This window comes from Rhinolophus hipposideros (genome assembly GCF_964194185.1).
Source record: "Rhinolophus hipposideros genome assembly, chromosome: 2".
In the NCBI taxonomy this organism is placed as follows: Eukaryota; Metazoa; Chordata; class Mammalia; order Chiroptera; family Rhinolophidae; genus Rhinolophus; species Rhinolophus hipposideros.
This window is the reverse complement of record NC_138048.1, coordinates 26,057,303-26,066,400: the sequence shown is the minus strand read 5'-3', so window position 1 is coordinate 26,066,400 and position 9,098 is coordinate 26,057,303.

Sequence of the window (9,098 nt, the reverse complement as noted above, 5' to 3'; positions counted from 1 at the left end):
GTTTCAGGAGCTCTGCATCAGGGACAATAGAATAAGATGAAATATGTATTTCTTATTATAAATCACAGTATTATATCTGGTTACTTCAAGACATGTAGTCTCAGTTTAGTAGTCAAAATATCCAATCACATATAATACCTCAAAATTCATGTAAAGTTTAACATTCTCCTTTCTCTTCATTATTGACAGGTCAGGCTTGGAAAGCCCAGAGAGGTGTGGAATAGAAAGGAGTTCCAGGGAAAGCAAGTAACCTCACAAGGTGATCTAACTAGGCAGGTCATGGTGAGTTGTCATGTGCCAGGTATGTAAGTTTTTTAGTAAAAGGTTTATTTTCCCCTTCAGCAAGCCCTGTCCATTGTTTTTGTGTATCTAGGTTAACATACCTTTGAAACAAGCATAACCACCCTAGAGAAAGCACATAATTCTGTTAACTATCCTGCAATCCAATCCGCACCTTGCTTTCTCCCTCACTCATGTAATCGTCCTTACCTTCCCTCCTTAATTGCAAATGCATAAAAGAAACTGCAGAAACCATCACTTTCAGAGCATTTGAGATTTTGCTTCCCCGCAATTGTCATCAGTTTGGCCCAGATAAACTCTTATAAAAATTCTTTGCAGGTTTGGACATGTCTTATGTCGACGGAGGAAGAGAGGTGCAAGGGCTATAATACTCTCTTTTAAATTCCACCCTCCTCCATCATCACATCTCACTAGACTGCTTTTTAGCAACTCTGGAGCTGGAGAAAAGAGGGGGAGAAAGCAGGTTTAAGGGTCAGAACAGGTCATATTTGCCTGATATCAAACTATCCCTGGCCAGGCTGTTCTTCATACTTGAATCTTCCTGGGCTCCGTGGAAATTCAGATCTGAGTGTCTGCTTCCATGACTGTAGAGAATTCCTTCTTCCCTCACTGGGAATCTCTCTTCTGCAGTCTCCTAATTCGAACGTTTACTCTGAGTGACAGTGAGTATCACGTTCCTCATCCTTAGTTTTCTGCAGTCTCCACTATAATGCTCTACCTGTTGGGATCCCATTGCTCTTCTAACCAGACCTCTTAGTCAAAACTACCTTAATACAACCCAAAGCTATTTGTTTTCCTAAATGACTCATATCTGGACAATGAGAAACACTCATTTCCTTGACAAATTCTGGGAGGACAGGTGATTCACAACATTGTTCCCTTTCCTTAATCTATAGGCAGAGCAACTAGTTTCACACTAATACGTAGGTCTCACACTAGTGTTTAACTCCAAGAGATAAAGGAGAAACTCTCCAAGTGGTCACTTTTAAGCTTCTATTGCTATGCATAGGTGAGGAGAACAAGGAAAGGCAGGGCTAGGCCAGGCAACAAGGGGTTCATCAGGGGACAAGGCAAGGTCCTCGTTCTCAAAGAGTTCAGAGAAGATTCCCATGTCTGAGTGCCTAGAATTATATAGTCAGTCCCCTGTAGACTCTGACTGCAGGATTCCACACATTCTACTTTTTTTTAATAATCTCTTTAAATTTTGATTTATATGTCTAATTATGGTCAGAATGTTCTTGATAACTGTTTACAGACTTATTCAAGAAAAAATCGTATTTTTTAAAACTTTTCATCACCTTCAAGTTACCAATCAGCTGTTCTTTGCTGATTAGAATGGAATAAACAGGACTCTTTTCTGGTATTGTTTCTTCTACATTCCAACAGGAAAATTCCAGTGAGCTTAAAAAGAATAGAACAAATGATAAGTTTTGAACATAATTTTTGTTTCGGGAACAATTTCATAAAAAGCCTAGATATTCAGGTAGTGAGCTAAAAATGAACCTAATAATTTCAGTCTTCAAGATTTGTATTCTAAGTACCTTATGACTAAGAAAATATCAGTTATTACAAATTACTCTGATTTTAAAGAGATTTAAACAGCAGTGAGGAAAACACTCACCTCATTCTTAGAAATATTCATGTATTTAACCTTTAAAAGGCCATGCTGTTTTGAGAAAAACAGCATGACTGACAGTGTTCATCACCTTTCTCATCCTCAGTTTTCTGAGGATTTGTTTCTAAGGTAAACAAATCTCATGTGAAAATTGTTAAGATATTTATTTTGTAATGCTGATTTATGCGGAGGCTGACCTGAGTCTTTCCATCAGCCTTAACTCTAAGCTAGTACTTAGAACTATGGGACTATGATCTGGTACATTCCTTAGAGGAAAATTTCAATGGAGGTATGTTTTCTCTGACAAGTATTAAAGCCCTACTCTTGTCAGGTTACACCAAAGACTAAGGCATGGTAAAAACAAATTGAGAATGGGAACACAATATGAATTAGGAGACAACTTAAGTAGAAGACTCTGTGTAAGAAGTGAGACAGGTTGCCTGGAAGCAATCAATTCTTAATTTTATAAAGCTTAGGGTCTAGGAGAGTAATTAGCATCAAGGCCAGATCAATTTTTCTAGACACAGTGTTTTACTAGATTACTACATGACAGCATGCTAATTAGAACTGATTGGTCTAATTAGAATCCTATTAATAAGCAGAAAGGCAATGACATATGCATTACTACATCCACAACACCTTCACTCATCAAATGCTTCAAAATTTAAGCAGTTGCAAATGTAGTTGCTTTTTATAAAATATATATATATATATATGTATATATTACATGTATTATATGTATATATGTATATAGTTATATGTATATAGTATTTATATGTACATATATGTATATATTTACACACATATATACATGTATACATTTATGTTTTATATATATATGTATATGTTTATATATTTTTTTATTTAATAAAGGAAGAGAATAAACCTGGTTAGGAGGATGGGGGTGGTGAGGACAGGAGTACTCTGGTAGTGAGTACCTTCAAAAAACAAGTAATAAAGCTCAAACGCCAGAGAAAACTTTAATAAATTATCACTTCAGAAATTCAGGCTGAAGTAAGAACATAAGTTATTTAAAGAATTGTAGGACAATAATGAATTTTTGATGTAATTACGAAACAAGCTACCTGTTTTCCTTTCTTACCTAAATACCATAGTAAAAAAGCAGAGATAAAATTAGAGCAGTTCATTTTTTTGTCATAATTATAATAATATAATCATAGTTTTTGTAGATTATGATGTGAGAGTCTAATCTTGAAAGACACACTTTAGGTCTGTTGTTTCTTAACCTCAGGACACCTCTACCCCGCCCCACACACACACACCAAAAATACCTGCATATATATTTGATTATAGCATGAGATGCTAAGGTATATCAACAGACTATATTTATTATTTATTGAGTAAATATTATTGAGTAGCTTCCCTGTGCCAAACACTATTCCAGGTGAACAACATGACCTGTCAAATATCTTTTCATAGGAGGAGCAACAGTGAAAGGAAAGTAGTGACCAATCAAAGAAACTATCTATATATATAAACATTTATTCTTGACTAGACTACTCCAGCAGTCCCCAAAGAGCACTTGCATGTCTTCAAGCTCTGGGACCCCTCCACTCTTATCTTTCAGTCTATCATATGAACAATCAGGGCTTGAACATAGTTAGATATGGGCTATTTTTCAGCTATGGGCTATTTCCACACCCTCACTGAGAAGAATCCTCACATTCCTCATCAGTTCTGCCCATGTGTCTGGAGCACCTAGAAATCTTAGGCACTAAAACTTTTGGGACATCCAGATTTTTATAATATCCATATAATAGATTTGGCCTACATGACACACTCTGTCTCTGTCCTCCTTATTTTTCTATTCAGAAAGAATTTCTTTGCATGGAGCTCTGCAACTGGGTTCTAATCCATCATTGAATATGCTAGATTATTCTATGAATTTCAAAAGCTCAATCTAGACCTTTTTTTGTATTTTTTGTCCCTGATTATATTGGGTCTTCAGGATAGGAAGAATGAGAATATTTTAAGTTTACTCCTAAATAATTATATACCATCCATTTGTGGTAAACGCCCCTCCTATAAGCTTGGTGTCTCTTTTTTTTTTTTTCCAAATCTATCTCTATTTTTATTTATTTATTTATTTATTTATTTATTTAGTTAGTTAGTTAGTTAGTTAGTTAGTTGTTAGTTTTTTAAAGGAGGGTGCAGCTCACAGTGGCCCATGTGAGGATTGAACCAGTAACCTTGGTGCTACCAGCACCACGCTTTAACCAACTGAGCTAACCGGCAACTTCTAGGCTTGGTCTCTTTATTTTGCCAGCTGCCAAAGATAATATGGGCTTTCTAATTCACTTATTGGAATATAATCCATTTATTTTACATACTATAACTATGTGTCTCAGATGTTTCAGACAGTCCCAATTTCAACTGTGTGTGTGTGTGTGTGTGTGTGTGTGTGTGTGTGTGTGTTTAATAGAAAATTCTAACCAGGTAAAAACAAACTCCAAATATCAATGGCTTAACACAACAAAGGTTTATTTGCTTCTCATGTCGAATTTCAGTCTGTGTTGGGTAGTGGGGAGTCAGGGAAGAGAAGGGGACTCTGCTCAAGCAATTATTCAGAGCTCCTAATCCCTGCCTTCTTGTCATACCATCATCATTGAACTCCAACACTGGACATCCAATTTTGCTGCACAATGGAAAGATTGATGACAGACAGCATCTCACAGATTTGCATGTGTCAGGCCTGGAAACGGCATACTTCAGTTTTATTCATATTCCATTGACTGGAACTCAGGTGATGGTTCCAAACTAACTGAAAGGAAAGTGCCCTTTACTTATGTGTCTTAAAAGAAGAGGAAACACTAGTAAGCAGTAGCTTTCTCTGCCACATTCTATTGCCAAAAATGCTTTTGCCCCTATTATTTCACATATTGAACATTTTTTTTTCTTCTCCAAAGGAGACAATCCTAAATTCCACCTAGTATTTGCATCCAGCCGAAAGACCAGAAATTTTAGATGTTGTGTTGCTTTGTCATCTCTGTTGATATCAGATATGGCCCCACTTGGTCCAGCAACTTAAAATCTAAAAGCTAGTTATTTGTTTACCCCACAATCGCACACTGAAAATTCAGTAATGAGTCAGGAATAAGATACCCTTGAACATATCATAAGTGGGTTGTGGAGAATACCTTATTTGGGAGCTGTATGAATTTTTACAACTAACTTCCTGCTGGAGCAAGTCTGGGGTCTGAAAGCTCTTTTATAACGAGAAAAGCCAAACACTTTTAAAGTGTGAGATCGGAGAAACTTTATCAATATACTTGCATCAAAATTTTCACAGACTTCAAATTTATTTGGTTCCGGTTATTCCATATAGCAGAAACACACTGGAAGTTCTTTTTATACACAAGTCTCAAATGTTTGTATCTGCTTGCTTGCCTCCATGTTCTCTCTCTCATCTTACCACAGGCAGCATTGAGATTATCAAGTGTGAACAAGAGAAAGCCACCTTGTATCTGATCTTTCACCCTAGATTGGGTTTTAAGGATCTTTAGTGGTGAAAAAAGTTCCCCATCCTATTTTCTACTACCGTGTTTCCCCGAAAATAAGATCTAGCTGGACCATCAGCTCTAATGCATCTTTTGGAGCAAAAATTAATATAAGATCGAGTCTTATTTTAATATGAGACCCAGTCTTATGTGATATAATATGACATGATATGATATGATATGATATGATATGATATGATATGATATGATATGATATGATGATACCGGGTCTTATATTAATTTTTGCTCTAAAAGACACATTAGAGCTGAGTGTCCGGCTAGGTCTTATTTTTGGGGAAACACGGTATATGATATTTAGAAGCTGTTGGCTTTGCAATCCATGGAGGCCTTAAATTTGTAAACTGTTTCCTTTTATTTTTATATTTCAAACCATCAATTTCTGATTTTCTTCTATGCTCATCACTTACTGAAATACTGTGTCAAACACAGCCAACATTTATACTCAGTAACACTTTTTTCCCCAGACAATTCCCTTAGAGATGCTGGCTCAATAGGTGTATAGATTATCTTCAAAGTTAACATAGGCACCGTTTTTACCAAGGATTCTAGTATTTCATGAACATATATCACCAAATTTCTACTCTCCAATATCTGTTTATTGCCCAACTTTTAGACAATTATGCCAATATCATATATTATGAGTCTTTTTACAGTAGCACCTTATTTCAAGATTTCAGTATTAGTATTGTTTATATTCTTATAACAAGCTGCTTTATGGTGTTATGTAACAAGCAACCTCAAACTATGAATTACCTAACTCACTGATGGTTTACTTAATGACCAGATTTTTTTTTCTTCTTTCTTTGCACACATACAACACCCTCTCCAAAAGAGACAACTCCAATTTCATTTTGTCTTTGCACCCAGGTGGAAGACTAGAAATTGAAGATGTTGTTTTGTTTAGTCATATCTGTTGGGTCCAAATGTGATTTCTGTTGGTAAAGCAACTTCCTAAAAGAACCAATAAGGTGGGAGAGGAGTGCTTTGCTCCATCAAGTTACTTAGGAACCCTGGTGTTTTCATATTATATATTATGATTTTCAATGCTGTCTCCACAATTGCCATACAATGGGAAAATAAAGTGAAAATTTACACATGGGAATTTTGTGAGCTAGGTCTTGAAGTGCTCTATATCACTTTTGTACATATTCTATTGACTAGAACTCAGCTCTGTCTCCTTAACCTGAATGTAAGGGATCTGAGAAAAATTGAGGAGCGCTAAACATAGGAAGATGAAAAAAAACAGAGATTGATGAACATTATTTGTTCTATTATCCCCATAAATTCAAGCACTTGCCATATCAATAATAAAACACAACTGTAAGTTTCAAAACTATTTACTGTCTTTTGAGGAAACCCAGGGTAACAGTTAGAGAAAAAATAGAATCAAATTGAGGAGTGAGTTTATTAGAGAGCCACTTCATGGACACTATATCTCCTTTTTTTTTTTAAATCTTGACTATTTTTATAGAGAAAGTAGCATAAAAATACAGAGTTGTTAATTGTTATCAGAGTGCTTCCAACACACACACACAAACACAAAAATGAGTTTATTTTTTGATTGCGTTAGCTAGTTTAAAGATAAGCAACACTGAAAATACTCAGAGTGTAAAAGTCATACCGAAAGGTTTGATGGTTGTGTTTTTTGTTTTTTTTTCCCCCTGAAGGAGCTGTGTCAGCTATTGAGGAAGAAGTGTGGCTATATCAGAAATAGATTGAAGCCAGAATGTTAGCTTGAGAAAACCCAGTAATAAAGCAGAGCTTGTGCTATATCATAGAAATCTTTGTCAAAGCTAAAGCTAGAATAGACATGTATGAGAAAGCACTAGGATCCCAGATTGTTCTAGGCTAAATCCTTGCTTATGATCCAACAGCTAAATCCTCGAAATCACAAGGAAATTAGAAGTGTACTCAGGTCTCAATGGACTATTCATAAAATGTATTAAAGTAACAAGAGACCACAGTTGGTCTGATATCTGGGAGGGTTCAAATTTTTACTTTTCATTTCCATACTGTTTCCTTAGTCAATCTCATATTTATCAGCAGATGCTTGCATATTCATATGTCCATAGGCATTTTACATATGCTTCACAGTCATATTAATCTTGTAGGATAATAGGGTACACCTATATATTGATTGAAATCTCTGGAATTCATTTTCTCAACTTAGTCATCTAGATTTCATCTTTTCTGAGAGGTATGGCTGGGTAGGGCTATACTGTCAATGCTAAGGTTACTGCTGTGGCCTCTAATCGTGATTTAATGATAATATTCCATTTCTGAATTACTATATGAGTATATCCCCGTAACTTTATATTTTTGCCATGATTTGAAGCCATGCCAATGCTTTGCATAATTTTTCAGTGAATTATTTAAATTCTTGAATTCCTTCTCTACAAAATACTGGTCCATTTCCTCAGCTACTTTGTAAAACAACATTCATATCTACGAGTTTACATCTCTTTCTTCAGCCCTGGCGATCTTATGTTTAGAGGAGATAAATGGGCCTTATCAGGGCAGATGTGTTTTATTTAAACCAATGGCACATCTCTATGGATTATTTAGTTGGTCTTTTCAGGGTCATACAGCTAAATTCAGATTCTGAATCTAGTAATCCAATAAGTAGATGGCAAATAAAACTAAGAGTTAGGCACTGCTGTTTCATGTGATATTCAGACAATATTATTAGCAGGAATTTTAAGAACCTTGTGGAATAATACCTGCCAAAAGCTGTTTGTGCAAATGAGATTGAATCTCTCTACAGAACTTTGCCAAGATTCAGGTAAGCATGATATGCATTTAATATTTCTATAGATTAAAAAGTTTCAGTTGTCCTCACAGTTTATTTCTCCTCTATTCTTGAATGTTTATAGGCACAGAAAATGTTCAGAAAGTTTAAATTTTAGTTTTTATCCCTAGTAAAGATGAACTTACTCGATGATAAATTCTGGCATAACAATAAGATACCTGACATATTATGTAACTGACAGTGATTTTTGCACATAAAGTTTATTTATATAAACTGGAATATAAGGACAACATAAAAAAATAAATTTTAGAAATCTATCTGTATCTTTCTCATTTCACTTAGTATCTTCAACATTGTGTTATATATGGCAAAGGTGGTGTTTTATATTTTCTAATAAATTTTCAGTTATTTAAATACACCTGCACCTTGTTTACCTTTGTGTCTTTTAAAATGCCTATTTTAGTGCCTGGAATATAGTAAATGGTTAATTAAATATGTTATAATTGAAAGAAAACTAAGGAAGGAAAGAAGGAAAGGGGGAAAAAGAAGGAAGGTTATTCAAAGAATTAAAGAGAAGAAGAAAATGAAGAAAAACTTCTAAAAATATAGAAAAATACATTGTTTATTATTTACTTTATTTTCACCATGTAATTGGTTATTTCAGAACCCTACAAATATGATGACATTCTAACTCTCTGGGTTTAGTTTAAAAGAAAGGAAATTGTGTTGCAGTGTAATATTTTGTAGATGCTAAATTTGTAAAAAAGAAATTCTTAAAAAAGCAATTGAACAGTGACTTCATAAGCTTTCCAAATGCAATTTTTGTGCTGAGGAATTCTTGAAAACACCAAATGTAACTGTCAATAATTTTCACTGAGAGATTTTTCAGCAGAAC